Genomic DNA, 15,357 nt, shown 5'->3' on the forward strand with positions numbered 1-15,357 from the left:
GTAACTATGTAACATAACATGGGGGGGGGGGGGGGTCTCCTGGCATGCAAAGGCAAAGACAAATGCTTCCAGCCATCCATTGCACTAATGGATTGGTCATCAGCTGGCTGTCTATGTCCCGCATCAATATAGACCAAAGTACAGAGGGTTAGGCTATGCTATTGTGCACCTACCTGATGCATCAGAAGGTGCGAGGCCCTTGCTAAATTCTGTGCACAGACTTTGAGATCTATGCTTTAGACTGTATCTAAACCTGCTCCAACATGGACTGACATTCTGGCCTACTTTCAGCCGATGCGACTTGTCTGTCGCTGAACAGTCGCTTTTTATGTATTCAGCACCTATGTATAATGTTGTAAAAATGCTCTAGAAGCTAAAGTCGCAGAAATGTCACACATATTTGGCCTGCAACTTTCTGTGCGACAAATTCAGACAGGAAAAATCAGTATAAATCCTTAGAAAATTATCCCCCAGTGTCTCCATCTGCTGGCGGTATTGAATAAGCATTGCTGCACTGATGGGGTATGCATTAGACGAAAAAAAAGAAGAAAAAGAAGAATAATACGCCCAGAAAAGAGGCGAAAAGGAGAAAAACGTAAAAAAACGTGAAAAAAAAGTAAGAGGAAGAGAAGGGAAAAAAAGGTGGAAATGGGTTTAAAAGTGATTTCGGCGGAGAAATATATATATATATATATATATATATATATATATATATATATATATACGCGCACACACACACATATATATAAACGTATTCTCCGTTGAGATATTGCAGCCGCTGCTGTGTCCAGGCCCAGGAGCCTTAGCACTGTGCTGTGATGTCACTCAATACCACTGACATCACTAGGTGTAAACAACATCTCTCCTTTGCTGTGTATGTGACTATGGAGCTGTTTGGTGATGTCGTCTATTATGGCCTTCATAGAAGCAACAGGAGATTGTTGCATCCATCTAGAACCCTCAGAACTACAGTGCTATGATGTCACTCACTTCCACAGGCCTTGCAGAGTGTAAACAACAACAACCCAGCTTTGTTGTGTATGTAACCATAGGGATTTGTGATGTCACCTAGAACCTTCACAGCAGCGACAGCTTTATGAGGAGCATCAGCACTGCTCTGCCTGAGCAGAACCATCACCGCCATAGGTTGTCAAATAACCCGGATTTAACCCACACAGGTAAGTCCAATGGGGTGCAGGCATGTCCTCTATGCTTACAGCTTCCCGTGGGTGTTGGTTTGATACCGTTTGGGGACAGCCAAGGAGGCATCTGCAGGCAACAAAGGTAGGTGTGTGCTTGTGTGTGTGTTTCCTATGCAGATCCTAAGCCCAGTGTCACATGCAAGTAGGAGGAGTAAGAAGGGTTCCTGGCAAATCCGGGTTATGGATTGCATTTAAAAAGGCCCCGTGGGAGTGCAATGGGCCCCTGTCTTGCTGCTTAGCAATAATGGTATGGGTTTAGGTTCTGCTGTGTGTACTGGTGGTTGACTGCCCCCCAGCCCAGAGTGTGCATGGAAAATTGTCTGGCAGCCTCCCTGACAGCAAGCAGTGATAGTGCCCATGAAGGGCACCTTGTTGGGCCCGCCCCTTTCACGGTTATCGCTTCTCGGCCTTTTGGCTAAGATCAAGTGTAGTATCTGTTCTTATCAGTTTAATATCTGATACGTCCCCTATCTGGGGACCATATATTAAATGGATTTTTGAGAACGGGGGCCGATTTCGAAGCTTGCTTCCGTCGCCCTATGCATTGACCCGATATGGCAGTATCTTCGGGTACAGTGCACCACCCCCTTACAGGGTTAAAAAGAAAGATTCCTACTTTCATTGCTACCTGCTTGCTGGCTAGCCAACTAGCCAGCCCTGTGGGCCTTGCTGCTGCTGCAGCCAAAAAACAAAAGGTGGTGCTGCTGCTGCTTCTGCTGCTTCTGCTTCTGCTTGTGTCTGGCCGCTGTTGGAGCGTCCAGGCACAGGACTTCTGCTGCTGCTGACTAAATGGCCTCCTTAATTGGATCATTTGAGTAGCCAGCACACCTGTGCAGGTAGGGCATGACATGATAGGCAGCTGCCTTGATAGCGGGTGGGTGCTGAATGTTCCTAATTGACAAAATAAGATTAATGCTTATGAAGAAATATAAAATCTCATCCCTTCCCCAATATCGCGCCACACCCCTACCCCTTAATTCCCTGGTTGAACTTGATGGACATATGTCTTTTTTCGACCGTACTAACTATGTAACTATGTAACATAACATGGGGGGGGGGGGGGGGTCTCCTGGCTGTTCACACAGGTGTGTCATTGCTGTACATTGACCATGCATTGCTTCTGTGGTATTGCAAAGGCAAAGACAAATGCTTCCAGCCATCCATTGCACTAATGGATTGGTCATCAGCTGGCTGTCTATGTCCCGCATCAATATAGACCAAAGTACAGAGGGTTAGGCTATGCTATTGTGCACCTACCTGATGCATCAGAAGGTGCGAGGCCCTTGCTAAATTCTGTGCACAGACTTTGAGATCTATACTTTAGACTGTATCTAAACCTGCTCCAACATGGACTGACATTCTGGCCTACTTTCAGCCGATGCGACTTGTCTGTCGCTGAACAGTCGCTTTTTATGTATTCAGCACCTATGTATAATGTTGTAAAAATGCTCTAGAAGCTAAAGTCGCAGAAATGTCACACATATTTGGCCTGCAACTTTCTGTGCGACAAATTCAGACAGGAAAAATCAGTATAAATCCTTAGAAAATTATCCCCCAGTGTCTCCATCTGCTGGCGGTATTGAATAAGCATTGCTGCACTGATGGGGTATGCATTAGACGAAAAAAAAGAAGAAAAAGAAGAATAATACGTCCAGAAAAGAGGCGAAAAGGAGAAAAACGTAAAAAAACGTGAAAAAAAAGTAAGAGGAAGAGAAGGGAAAAAAAGGTGGAAATGGGTTTAAAAGTGATTTCGGCGGAGAAATATATATATATATATATATATATATATATATATATATATATATATACGCACACACACACATATATATAAACGTATTCTCCGTTGAGATATTGCAGCCGCTGCTGTGTCCAGGCCCAGGAGCCTTAGCACTGTGCTGTGATGTCACTCAATACCACTGACATCACTAGGTGTAAACAACATCTCTCCTTTGCTGTGTATGTGACTATGGAGCTGTTTGGTGATGTCGTCTATTATGGCCTTCATAGAAGCAACAGGAGATTGTTGCATCCATCTAGAACCCTCAGAACTACAGTGCTATGATGTCACTCACTTCCACAGGCCTTGCAGAGTGTAAACAACAACAACCCAGCTTTGTTGTGTATGTAACCATAGGGATTTGTGATGTCACCTAGAACCTTCACAGCAGCGACAGCTTTATGAGGAGCATCAGCACTGCTCTGCCTGAGCAGAACCATCACCGCCATAGGTTGTCAAATAACCCGGATTTAACCCACACAGGTAAGTCCAATGGGGTGCAGGCATGTCCTCTATGCTTACAGCTTCCCGTGGGTGTTGGTTTGATACCGTTTGGGGACAGCCAAGGAGGCATCTGCAGGCAACAAAGGTAGGTGTGTGCTTGTGTGTGTGTTTCCTATGCAGATCCTAAGCCCAGTGTCACATGCAAGTAGGAGGAGTAAGAAGGGTTCCTGGCAAATCCGGGTTATGGATTGCATTTAAAAAGGCCCCGTGGGAGTGCAATGGGCCCCTGTCTTGCTGCTTAGCAATAATGGTATGGGTTTAGGTTCTGCTGTGTGTACTGGTGGTTGACTGCCCCCCAGCCCAGAGTGTGCATGGAAAATTGTCTGGCAGCCTCCCTGACAGCAAGCAGTGATAGTGCCCATGAAGGGCACCTTGTTGGGCCCGCCCCTTTCACGGTTATCGCTTCTCGGCCTTTTGGCTAAGATCAAGTGTAGTATCTGTTCTTATCAGTTTAATATCTGATACGTCCCCTATCTGGGGACCATATATTAAATGGATTTTTGAGAACGGGGGCCGATTTCGAAGCTTGCTTCCGTCGCCCTATGCATTGACCCGATATGGCAGTATCTTCGGGTACAGTGCACCACCCCCTTACAGGGTTAAAAAGAAAGATTCCTACTTTCATTGCTACCTGCTTGCTGGCTAGCCAGCTAGCCAGCCCTGTGGGCCTTGCTGCTGCTGCAGCCAAAAAACAAAAGGTGGTGCTGCTGCTGCTTCTGCTGCTTCTGCTTCTGCTTGTGTCTGGCCGCTGTTGGAGCGTCCAGGCACAGGACTTCTGCTGCTGCTGACTAAATGGCCTCCTTAATTGGATCATTTGAGTAGCCAGCACACCTGTGCAGGTAGGGCATGACATGATAGGCAGCTGCCTTGATAGCGGGTGGGTGCTGAATGTTCCTAATTGACAAAATAAGATTAATGCTTATGAAGAAATATAAAATCTCATCCCTTCCCCAATATCGCGCCACACCCCTACCCCTTAATTCCCTGGTTGAACTTGATGGACATATGTCTTTTTTCGACCGTACTAACTATGTAACTATGTAACATAACATGGGGGGGGGGGGGGGGTCTCCTGGCTGTTCACACAGGTGTGTCATTGCTGTACATTGACCATGCATTGCTTCTGTGGTATTGCAAAGGCAAAGACAAATGCTTCCAGCCATCCATTGCACTAATGGATTGGTCATCAGCTGGCTGTCTATGTCCCGCATCAATATAGACCAAAGTACAGAGGGTTAGGCTATGCTATTGTGCACCTACCTGATGCATCAGAAGGTGCGAGGCCCTTGCTAAATTCTGTGCACAGACTTTGAGATCTATACTTTAGACTGTATCTAAACCTGCTCCAACATGGACTGACATTCTGGCCTACTTTCAGCCGATGCGACTTGTCTGTCGCTGAACAGTCGCTTTTTATGTATTCAGCACCTATGTATAATGTTGTAAAAATGCTCTAGAAGCTAAAGTCGCAGAAATGTCACACATATTTGGCCTGCAACTTTCTGTGCGACAAATTCAGACAGGAAAAATCAGTATAAATCCTTAGAAAATTATCCCCCAGTGTCTCCATCTGCTGGCGGTATTGAATAAGCATTGCTGCACTGATGGGGTATGCATTAGACGAAAAAAAAGAAGAAAAAGAAGAATAATACGCCCAGAAAAGAGGCGAAAAGGAGAAAAACGTAAAAAAACGTGAAAAAAAAGTAAGAGGAAGAGAAGGGAAAAAAAGGTGGAAATGGGTTTAAAAGTGATTTCGGCGGAGAAATATATATATATATATATATATATATATATATATATATATACGCGCACACACACACATATATATAAACGTATTCTCCGTTGAGATATTGCAGCCGCTGCTGTGTCCAGGCCCAGGAGCCTTAGCACTGTGCTGTGATGTCACTCAATACCACTGACATCACTAGGTGTAAACAACATCTCTCCTTTGCTGTGTATGTGACTATGGAGCTGTTTGGTGATGTCGTCTATTATGGCCTTCATAGAAGCAACAGGAGATTGTTGCATCCATCTAGAACCCTCAGAACTACAGTGCTATGATGTCACTCACTTCCACAGGCCTTGCAGAGTGTAAACAACAACAACCCAGCTTTGTTGTGTATGTAACCATAGGGATTTGTGATGTCACCTAGAACCTTCACAGCAGCGACAGCTTTATGAGGAGCATCAGCACTGCTCTGCCTGAGCAGAACCATCACCGCCATAGGTTGTCAAATAACCCGGATTTAACCCACACAGGTAAGTCCAATGGGGTGCAGGCATGTCCTCTATGCTTACAGCTTCCCGTGGGTGTTGGTTTGATACCGTTTGGGGACAGCCAAGGAGGCATCTGCAGGCAACAAAGGTAGGTGTGTGCTTGTGTGTGTGTTTCCTATGCAGATCCTAAGCCCAGTGTCACATGCAAGTAGGAGGAGTAAGAAGGGTTCCTGGCAAATCCGGGTTATGGATTGCATTTAAAAAGGCCCCGTGGGAGTGCAATGGGCCCCTGTCTTGCTGCTTAGCAATAATGGTATGGGTTTAGGTTCTGCTGTGTGTACTGGTGGTTGACTGCCCCCCAGCCCAGAGTGTGCATGGAAAATTGTCTGGCAGCCTCCCTGACAGCAAGCAGTGATAGTGCCCATGAAGGGCACCTTGTTGGGCCCGCCCCTTTCACGGTTATCGCTTCTCGGCCTTTTGGCTAAGATCAAGTGTAGTATCTGTTCTTATCAGTTTTCATGCTGGTGGGGATGGGTGCTGCATGGAGGATGCAGGTGTACCAGGGCTTTCCGGGGCTGGTTCTGAGGAATCAGCTCGACGGCTGCCCCGATGTGACCTGTTCCCTCCGGGTCTCGCCATGAGGCTGAGAGGGTCTAGAGCCGAGGTACTTTTGTGCCTCGGGGAGTGGTGACCCCGAGGTGCCGAAACTCACTGGGAGGATAGACTCACTGAGTTGAAGCACGGGCACCATAATCTCTTCACCTTGTGGCACTCACCTCTTGATTCCCGGCCTTCTGGCTAGGATCAGAGAAATTTTTATAGATCCGGCCGGATGTCCGGGCAGTATATCTGCACACATTCACTTATTTATTTATTTTTCGTCACTGTGTCACTTTTTGCGTGTTGTGTGTTCACAGGATTTGTCAGGATGCGGTAGCCCTTCTGGGTGTCCCTCCTGGCGGTCTAGGGGAGGTGTGTGTGGCCATTAGGTTCTGCACCTCCCTGCAAACACCCCGGGTACTCCTGCTTGGCAGGGTACCTACCGTAATCGGCTCTGCGGGCAGATACCTTGGCTAACGCCAAGGGGGATGCCGGGAGCATTTGTGGTCCCCTAGTAGCTTCGGCGAAAAGGGACATCGAACCTGGAACCTCGCAGGTACCTTTTGGTCCGGAGGCGAAGGGTAAGGTTTGTTGGGGGGCCTCTCTCCTATCGGAGAAGGGCTTGCGATAGACCGCATCCTTTGTGCACGTTTTTTTAGTGTAACACGTTTGCACTTTTTCTTGCACTTTGGGTGAATCGAAAGCACGTTCCTCGGCTTTAGATAAAAAAAAAAAATAAAAAAAATAAAAAATCTGTTCTTATCAGTTTAATATCTGATACGTCCCCTATCTGGGGACCATATATTAAATGGATTTTTGAGAACGGGGGCCAATTTCGAAGCTTGCTTCCGTCGCCCTATGCATTGACCCGATATGGCAGTATCTTCGGGTACAGTGCACCACCCCCTTACAGGGTTAAAAAGAAAGATTCCTACTTTCATTGCTACCTGCTTGCTGGCTAGCCAGCTAGCCAGCCCTGTGGGCCTTGCTGCTGCTGCAGCCAAAAAACAAAAGGTGGTGCTGCTGCTGCTTCTGCTGCTTCTGCTTCTGCTTGTGTCTGGCCGCTGTTGGAGCGTCCAGGCACAGGACTTCTGCTGCTGCTGACTAAATGGCCTCCTTAATTGGATCATTTGAGTAGCCAGCACACCTGTGCAGGTAGGGCATGACATGATAGGCAGCTGCCTTGATAGCGGGTGGGTGCTGAATGTTCCTAATTGACAAAATAAGATTAATGCTTATGAAGAAATATAAAATCTCATCCCTTCCCCAATATCGCGCCACACCCCTACCCCTTAATTCCCTGGTTGAACTTGATGGACATATGTCTTTTTTCGACCGTACTAACTATGTAACTATGTAACATAACATGGGGGGGGGGGGTCTCCTGGCTGTTCACACAGGTGTGTCATTGCTGTACATTGACCATGCATTGCTTCTGTGGTATTGCAAAGGCAAAGACAAATGCTTCCAGCCATCCATTGCACTAATGGATTGGTCATCAGCTGGCTGTCTATGTCCCGCATCAATATAGACCAAAGTACAGAGGGTTAGGCTATGCTATTGTGCACCTACCTGATGCATCAGAAGGTGCGAGGCCCTTGCTAAATTCTGTGCACAGACTTTGAGATCTATACTTTAGACTGTATCTAAACCTGCTCCAACATGGACTGACATTCTGGCCTACTTTCAGCCGATGCGACTTGTCTGTCGCTGAACAGTCGCTTTTTATGTATTCAGCACCTATGTATAATGTTGTAAAAATGCTCTAGAAGCTAAAGTCGCAGAAATGTCACACATATTTGGCCTGCAACTTTCTGTGCGACAAATTCAGACAGGAAAAATCAGTATAAATCCTTAGAAAATTATCCCCCAGTGTCTCCATCTGCTGGCGGTATTGAATAAGCATTGCTGCACTGATGGGGTATGCATTAGACGAAAAAAAAGAAGAAAAAGAAGAATAATACGCCCAGAAAAGAGGCGAAAAGGAGAAAAACGTAAAAAAACGTGAAAAAAAAGTAAGAGGAAGAGAAGGGAAAAAAAGGTGGAAATGGGTTTAAAAGTGATTTCGGCGGAGAAATATATATATATATATATATATATATATATATATATATATATATACGCGCACACACACACATATATATAAACGTATTCTCCGTTGAGATATTGCAGCCGCTGCTGTGTCCAGGCCCAGGAGCCTTAGCACTGTGCTGTGATGTCACTCAATCCCACTGACATCACTAGGTGTAAACAACATCTCTCCTTTGCTGTGTATGTGACTATGGAGCTGTTTGGTGATGTCGTCTATTATGGCCTTCATAGAAGCAACAGGAGATTGTTGCATCCATCTAGAACCCTCAGAACTACAGTGCTATGATGTCACTCACTTCCACAGGCCTTGCAGAGTGTAAACAACAACAACCCAGCTTTGTTGTGTATGTAACCATAGGGATTTGTGATGTCACCTAGAACCTTCACAGCGACGACAGCTTTAAGAGGAGCATCAGCACTGCTCTGCCTGAGCAGAACCATCACCGCCATAGGTTGTCAAATAACCCGGATTTAACCCACACAGGTAAGTCCAATGGGGTGCAGGCATGTCCTCTATGCTTACAGCTTCCCGTGGGTGTTGGTTTGATACCGTTTGGGGACAGCCAAGGAGGCATCTGCAGGCAACAAAGGTAGGTGTGTGCTTGTGTGTGTGTTTCCTATGCAGATCCTAAGCCCAGTGTCACATGCAAGTAGGAGGAGTAAGAAGGGTTCCTGGCAAATCCGGGTTATGGATTGCATTTAAAAAGGCCCCGTGGGAGTGCAATGGGCCCCTGTCTTGCTGCTTAGCAATAATGGTATGGGTTTAGGTTCTGCTGTGTGTACTGGTGGTTGACTGCCCCCCAGCCCAGAGTGTGCATGGAAAATTGTCTGGCAGCCTCCCTGACAGCAAGCAGTGATAGTGCCCATGAAGGGCACCTTGTTGGGCCCGCCCCTTTCACGGTTATCGCTTCTCGGCCTTTTGGCTAAGATCAAGTGTAGTATCTGTTCTTATCAGTTTAATATCTGATACGTCCCCTATCTGGGGACCATATATTAAATGGATTTTTGAGAACGGGGGCCGATTTCGAAGCTTGCTTCCGTCGCCCTATGCATTGACCCGATATGGCAGTATCTTCGGGTACAGTGCACCACCCCCTTACAGGGTTAAAAAGAAAGATTCCTACTTTCATTGCTACCTGCTTGCTGGCTAGCCAGCTAGCCAGCCCTGTGGGCCTTGCTGCTGCTGCAGCCAAAAAACAAAAGGTGGTGCTGCTGCTGCTTCTGCTGCTTCTGCTTCTGCTTGTGTCTGGCCGCTGTTGGAGCGTCCAGGCACAGGACTTCTGCTGCTGCTGACTAAATGGCCTCCTTAATTGGATCATTTGAGTAGCCAGCACACCTGTGCAGGTAGGGCATGACATGATAGGCAGCTGCCTTGATAGCGGGTGGGTGCTGAATGTTCCTAATTGACAAAATAAGATTAATGCTTATGAAGAAATATAAAATCTCATCCCTTCCCCAATATCGCGCCACACCCCTACCCCTTAATTCCCTGGTTGAACTTGATGGACATATGTCTTTTTTCGACCGTACTAACTATGTAACTATGTAACATAACATGGGGGGGTCTCCTGGCTGTTCACACAGGTGTGTCATTGCTGTACATTGACCATGCATTGCTTCTGTGGTATTGCAAAGGCAAAGACAAATGCTTCCAGCCATCCATTGCACTAATGGATTGGTCATCAGCTGGCTGTCTATGTCCCGCATCAATATAGACCAAAGTACAGAGGGTTAGGCTATGCTATTGTGCACCTACCTGATGCATCAGAAGGTGCGAGGCCCTTGCTAAATTCTGTGCACAGACTTTGAGATCTATACTTTAGACTGTATCTAAACCTGCTCCAACATGGACTGACATTCTGGCCTACTTTCAGCCGATGCGACTTGTCTGTCGCTGAACAGTCGCTTTTTATGTATTCAGCACCTATGTATAATGTTGTAAAAATGCTCTAGAAGCTAAAGTCGCAGAAATGTCACACATATTTGGCCTGCAACTTTCTGTGCGACAAATTCAGACAGGAAAAATCAGTATAAATCCTTAGAAAATTATCCCCCAGTGTCTCCATCTGCTGGCGGTATTGAATAAGCATTGCTGCACTGATGGGGTATGCATTAGACGAAAAAAAAGAAGAAAAAGAAGAATAATACGCCCAGAAAAGAGGCGAAAAGGAGAAAAACGTAAAAAAACGTGAAAAAAAAGTAAGAGGAAGAGAAGGGAAAAAAAGGTGGAAATGGGTTTAAAAGTGATTTCGGCGGAGAAATATATATATATATATATATATATATATATATATATATATATATATACGCGCACACACACACATATATATAAACGTATTCTCCGTTGAGATATTGCAGCCGCTGCTGTGTCCAGGCCCAGGAGCCTTAGCACTGTGCTGTGATGTCACTCAATACCACTGACATCACTAGGTGTAAACAACATCTCTCCTTTGCTGTGTATGTGACTATGGAGCTGTTTGGTGATGTCGTCTATTATGGCCTTCATAGAAGCAACAGGAGATTGTTGCATCCATCTAGAACCCTCAGAACTACAGTGCTATGATGTCACTCACTTCCACAGGCCTTGCAGAGTGTAAACAACAACAACCCAGCTTTGTTGTGTATGTAACCATAGGGATTTGTGATGTCACCTAGAACCTTCACAGCAGCGACAGCTTTATGAGGAGCATCAGCACTGCTCTGCCTGAGCAGAACCATCACCGCCATAGGTTGTCAAATAACCCGGATTTAACCCACACAGGTAAGTCCAATGGGGTGCAGGCATGTCCTCTATGCTTACAGCTTCCCGTGGGTGTTGGTTTGATACCGTTTGGGGACAGCCAAGGAGGCATCTGCAGGCAACAAAGGTAGGTGTGTGCTTGTGTGTGTGTTTCCTATGCAGATCCTAAGCCCAGTGTCACATGCAAGTAGGAGGAGTAAGAAGGGTTCCTGGCAAATCCGGGTTATGGATTGCATTTAAAAAGGCCCCGTGGGAGTGCAATGGGCCCCTGTCTTGCTGCTTAGCAATAATGGTATGGGTTTAGGTTCTGCTGTGTGTACTGGTGGTTGACTGCCCCCCAGCCCAGAGTGTGCATGGAAAATTGTCTGGCAGCCTCCCTGACAGCAAGCAGTGATAGTGCCCATGAAGGGCACCTTGTTGGGCCCGCCCCTTTCACGGTTATCGCTTCTCGGCCTTTTGGCTAAGATCAAGTGTAGTATCTGTTCTTATCAGTTTAATATCTGATACGTCCCCTATCTGGGGACCATATATTAAATGGATTTTTGAGAACGGGGGCCGATTTCGAAGCTTGCTTCCGTCGCCCTATGCATTGACCCGATATGGCAGTATCTTCGGGTACAGTGCACCACCCCCTTACAGGGTTAAAAAGAAAGATTCCTACTTTCATTGCTACCTGCTTGCTGGCTAGCCAGCTAGCCAGCCCTGTGGGCCTTGCTGCTGCTGCAGCCAAAAAACAAAAGGTGGTGCTGCTGCTGCTTCTGCTGCTTCTGCTTCTGCTTGTGTCTGGCCGCTGTTGGAGCGTCCAGGCACAGGACTTCTGCTGCTGCTGACTAAATGGCCTCCTTAATTGGATCATTTGAGTAGCCAGCACACCTGTGCAGGTAGGGCATGACATGATAGGCAGCTGCCTTGATAGCGGGTGGGTGCTGAATGTTCCTAATTGACAAAATAAGATTAATGCTTATGAAGAAATATAAAATCTCATCCCTTCCCCAATATCGCGCCACACCCCTACCCCTTAATTCCCTGGTTGAACTTGATGGACATATGTCTTTTTTCGACCGTACTAACTATGTAACTATGTAACATAACATGGGGGGGGGGGGGGTCTCCTGGCTGTTCACACAGGTGTGTCATTGCTGTACATTGACCATGCATTGCTTCTGTGGTATTGCAAAGGCAAAGACAAATGCTTCCAGCCATCCATTGCACTAATGGATTGGTCATCAGCTGGCTGTCTATGTCCCGCATCAATATAGACCAAAGTACAGAGGGTTAGGCTATGCTATTGTGCACCTACCTGATGCATCAGAAGGTGCGAGGTCCTTGCTAAATTCTGTGCACAGACTTTGAGATCTATACTTTAGACTGTATCTAAACCTGCTCCAACATGGACTGACATTCTGGCCTACTTTCAGCCGATGCGACTTGTCTGTCGCTGAACAGTCGCTTTTTATGTATTCAGCACCTATGTATAATGTTGTAAAAATGCTCTAGAAGCTAAAGTCGCAGAAATGTCACACATATTTGGCCTGCAACTTTCTGTGCGACAAATTCAGACAGGAAAAATCAGTATAAATCCTTAGAAAATTATCCCCCAGTGTCTCCATCTGCTGGCGGTATTGAATAAGCATTGCTGCACTGATGGGGTATGCATTAGACGAAAAAAAAGAAGAAAAAGAAGAATAATACGCCCAGAAAAGAGGCGAAAAGGAGAAAAACGTAAAAAAACGTGAAAAAAAAGTAAGAGGAAGAGAAGGGAAAAAAAGGTGGAAATGGGTTTAAAAGTGATTTCGGCGGAGAAATATATATATATATATATATATATATATATATATATATATATATGCGCACACACACACATATATATAAACGTATTCTCCGTTGAGATATTGCAGCCGCTGCTGTGTCCAGGCCCAGGAGCCTTAGCACTGTGCTGTGATGTCACTCAATACCACTGACATCACTAGGTGTAAACAATATCTCTCCTTTGCTGTGTATGTGACTATGGAGCTGTTTGGTGATGTCGTCTATTATGGCCTTCATAGAAGCAACAGGAGATTGTTGCATCCATCTAGAACCCTCAGAACTACAGTGCTATGATGTCACTCACTTCCACAGGCCTTGCAGAGTGTAAACAACAACAACCCAGCTTTGTTGTGTATGTAACCATAGGGATTTGTGATGTCACCTAGAACCTTCACAGCAGCGACAGCTTTATGAGGAGCATCAGCACTGCTCTGCCTGAGCAGAACCATCACCGCCATAGGTTGTCAAATAACCCGGATTTAACCCACACAGGTAAGTCCAATGGGGTGCAGGCATGTCCTCTATGCTTACAGCTTCCCGTGGGTGTTGGTTTGATACCGTTTGGGGACAGCCAAGGAGGCATCTGCAGGCAACAAAGGTAGGTGTGTGCTTGTGTGTGTGTTTCCTATGCAGATCCTAAGCCCAGTGTCACATGCAAGTAGGAGGAGTAAGAAGGGTTCCTGGCAAATCCGGGTTATGGATTGCATTTAAAAAGGCCCCGTGGGAGTGCAATGGGCCCCTGTCTTGCTGCTTAGCAATAATGGTATGGGTTTAGGTTCTGCTGTGTGTACTGGTGGTTGACTGCCCCCCAGCCCAGAGTGTGCATGGAAAATTGTCTGGCAGCCTCCCTGACAGCAAGCAGTGATAGTGCCCATGAAGGGCACCTTGTTGGGCCCGCCCCTTTCACGGTTATCGCTTCTCGGCCTTTTGGCTAAGATCAAGTGTAGTATCTGTTCTTATCAGTTTAATATCTGATACGTCCCCTATCTGGGGACCATATATTAAATGGATTTTTGAGAACGGGGGCCGATTTCGAAGCTTGCTTCCGTCGCCCTATGCATTGACCCGATATGGCAGTATCTTCGGGTACAGTGCACCACCCCCTTACAGGGTTAAAAAGAAAGATTCCTACTTTCATTGCTACCTGCTTGCTGGCTAGCCAGCTAGCCAGCCCTGTGGGCCTTGCTGCTGCTGCAGCCAAAAAACAAAAGGTGGTGCTGCTGCTGCTTCTGCTGCTTCTGCTTCTGCTTGTGTCTGGCCGCTGTTGGAGCGTCCAGGCACAGGACTTCTGCTGCTGCTGACTAAATGGCCTCCTTAATTGGATCATTTGAGTAGCCAGCACACCTGTGCAGGTAGGGCATGACATGATAGGCAGCTGCCTTGATAGCGGGTGGGTGCTGAATGTTCCTAATTGACAAAATAAGATTAATGCTTATGAAGAAATATAAAATCTCATCCCTTCCCCAATATCGCGCCACACCCCTACCCCTTAATTCCCTGGTTGAACTTGATGGACATATGTCTTTTTTCGACCGTACTAACTATGTAACTATGTAACATAACATGGGGGGGGGGGGTCTCCTGGCTGTTCACACAGGTGTGTCATTGCTGTACATTGACCATGCATTGCTTCTGTGGTATTGCAAAGGCAAAGACAAATGCTTCCAGCCATCCATTGCACTAATGGATTGGTCATCAGCTGGCTGTCTATGTCCCGCATCAATATAGACCAAAGTACAGAGGGTTAGGCTATGCTATTGTGCACCTACCTGATGCATCAGAAGGTGCGAGGCCCTTGCTAAATTCTGTGCACAGACTTTGAGATCTATACTTTAGACTGTATCTAAACCTGCTCCAACATGGACTGACATTCTGGCCTACTTTCAGCCGATGCGACTTGTCTGTCGCTGAACAGTCGCTTTTTATGTATTCAGCACCTATGTATAATGTTGTAAAAATGCTCTAGAAGCTAAAGTCGCAGAAATGTCACACATATTTGGCCTGCAACTTTCTGTGCGACAAATTCAGACAGGAAAAATCAGTATAAATCCTTAGAAAATTATCCCCCAGTGTCTCCATCTGCTGGCGGTATTGAATAAGCATTGCTGCACTGATGGGGTATGCATTAGACGAAAAAAAAGAAGAAAAAGAAGAATAATACGCCCAGAAAAGAGGCGAAAAGGAGAAAAACGTAAAAAAACGTGAAAAAAAAGTAAGAGGAAGAGAAGGGAAAAAAAGGTGGAAATGGGTTTAAAAGTGATTTCGGCGGAGAAATATATATATATATATATATATATATATATATATATATATATACGCGCACACACACACATATATATAAACGTATTCTCCGTTGAGATATTGCAGCCGCTGCTGTGTCCAGGCCCAGGAGCCTTAGCACTGTGCTGTGATGTCAC

At 46.1% G+C, this 15,357-nt stretch overlaps 6 non-coding genes and 1 pseudogene across 6 annotated transcripts; all 7 read left to right on the forward strand.

The window, feature by feature from the left end:
- The first annotated feature begins 1,597 nt into the window (after positions 1-1,597).
- On the forward strand, positions 1,598-1,788 carry LOC130336139 (U2 spliceosomal RNA). The gene has a single exon (XR_008877615.1). It is a non-coding gene; the product is annotated as a U2 spliceosomal RNA (small nuclear RNA).
- A 2,093-nt stretch (positions 1,789-3,881) lies between these two features.
- On the forward strand, positions 3,882-4,072 carry LOC130336140 (U2 spliceosomal RNA). Its single transcript, XR_008877616.1, has one exon. It is a non-coding gene; the product is annotated as a U2 spliceosomal RNA (small nuclear RNA).
- A 2,089-nt stretch (positions 4,073-6,161) lies between these two features.
- On the forward strand, positions 6,162-6,321 carry LOC130336106 (U2 spliceosomal RNA; annotated as a pseudogene).
- Positions 6,322-7,011: 690 nt separating this feature from the next.
- On the forward strand, positions 7,012-7,205 carry LOC130336095 (U2 spliceosomal RNA). Its single transcript, XR_008877584.1, has one exon. It is a non-coding gene; the product is annotated as a U2 spliceosomal RNA (small nuclear RNA).
- A 2,089-nt stretch (positions 7,206-9,294) lies between these two features.
- LOC130336141 (U2 spliceosomal RNA) lies at positions 9,295-9,485 on the forward strand. The gene has a single exon (XR_008877617.1). It is a non-coding gene; the product is annotated as a U2 spliceosomal RNA (small nuclear RNA).
- Positions 9,486-11,571: 2,086 nt separating this feature from the next.
- LOC130336143 (U2 spliceosomal RNA) lies at positions 11,572-11,762 on the forward strand. Its single transcript, XR_008877619.1, has one exon. It is a non-coding gene; the product is annotated as a U2 spliceosomal RNA (small nuclear RNA).
- A 2,089-nt stretch (positions 11,763-13,851) lies between these two features.
- On the forward strand, positions 13,852-14,042 carry LOC130336144 (U2 spliceosomal RNA). The gene has a single exon (XR_008877620.1). It is a non-coding gene; the product is annotated as a U2 spliceosomal RNA (small nuclear RNA).
- Positions 14,043-15,357: the final 1,315 nt, after the last annotated feature.

This window comes from Hyla sarda, unplaced genomic scaffold (assembly GCF_029499605.1).
Source record: "Hyla sarda isolate aHylSar1 unplaced genomic scaffold, aHylSar1.hap1 scaffold_467, whole genome shotgun sequence".
NCBI lineage: Eukaryota > Metazoa > Chordata > Amphibia > Anura > Hylidae > Hyla > Hyla sarda.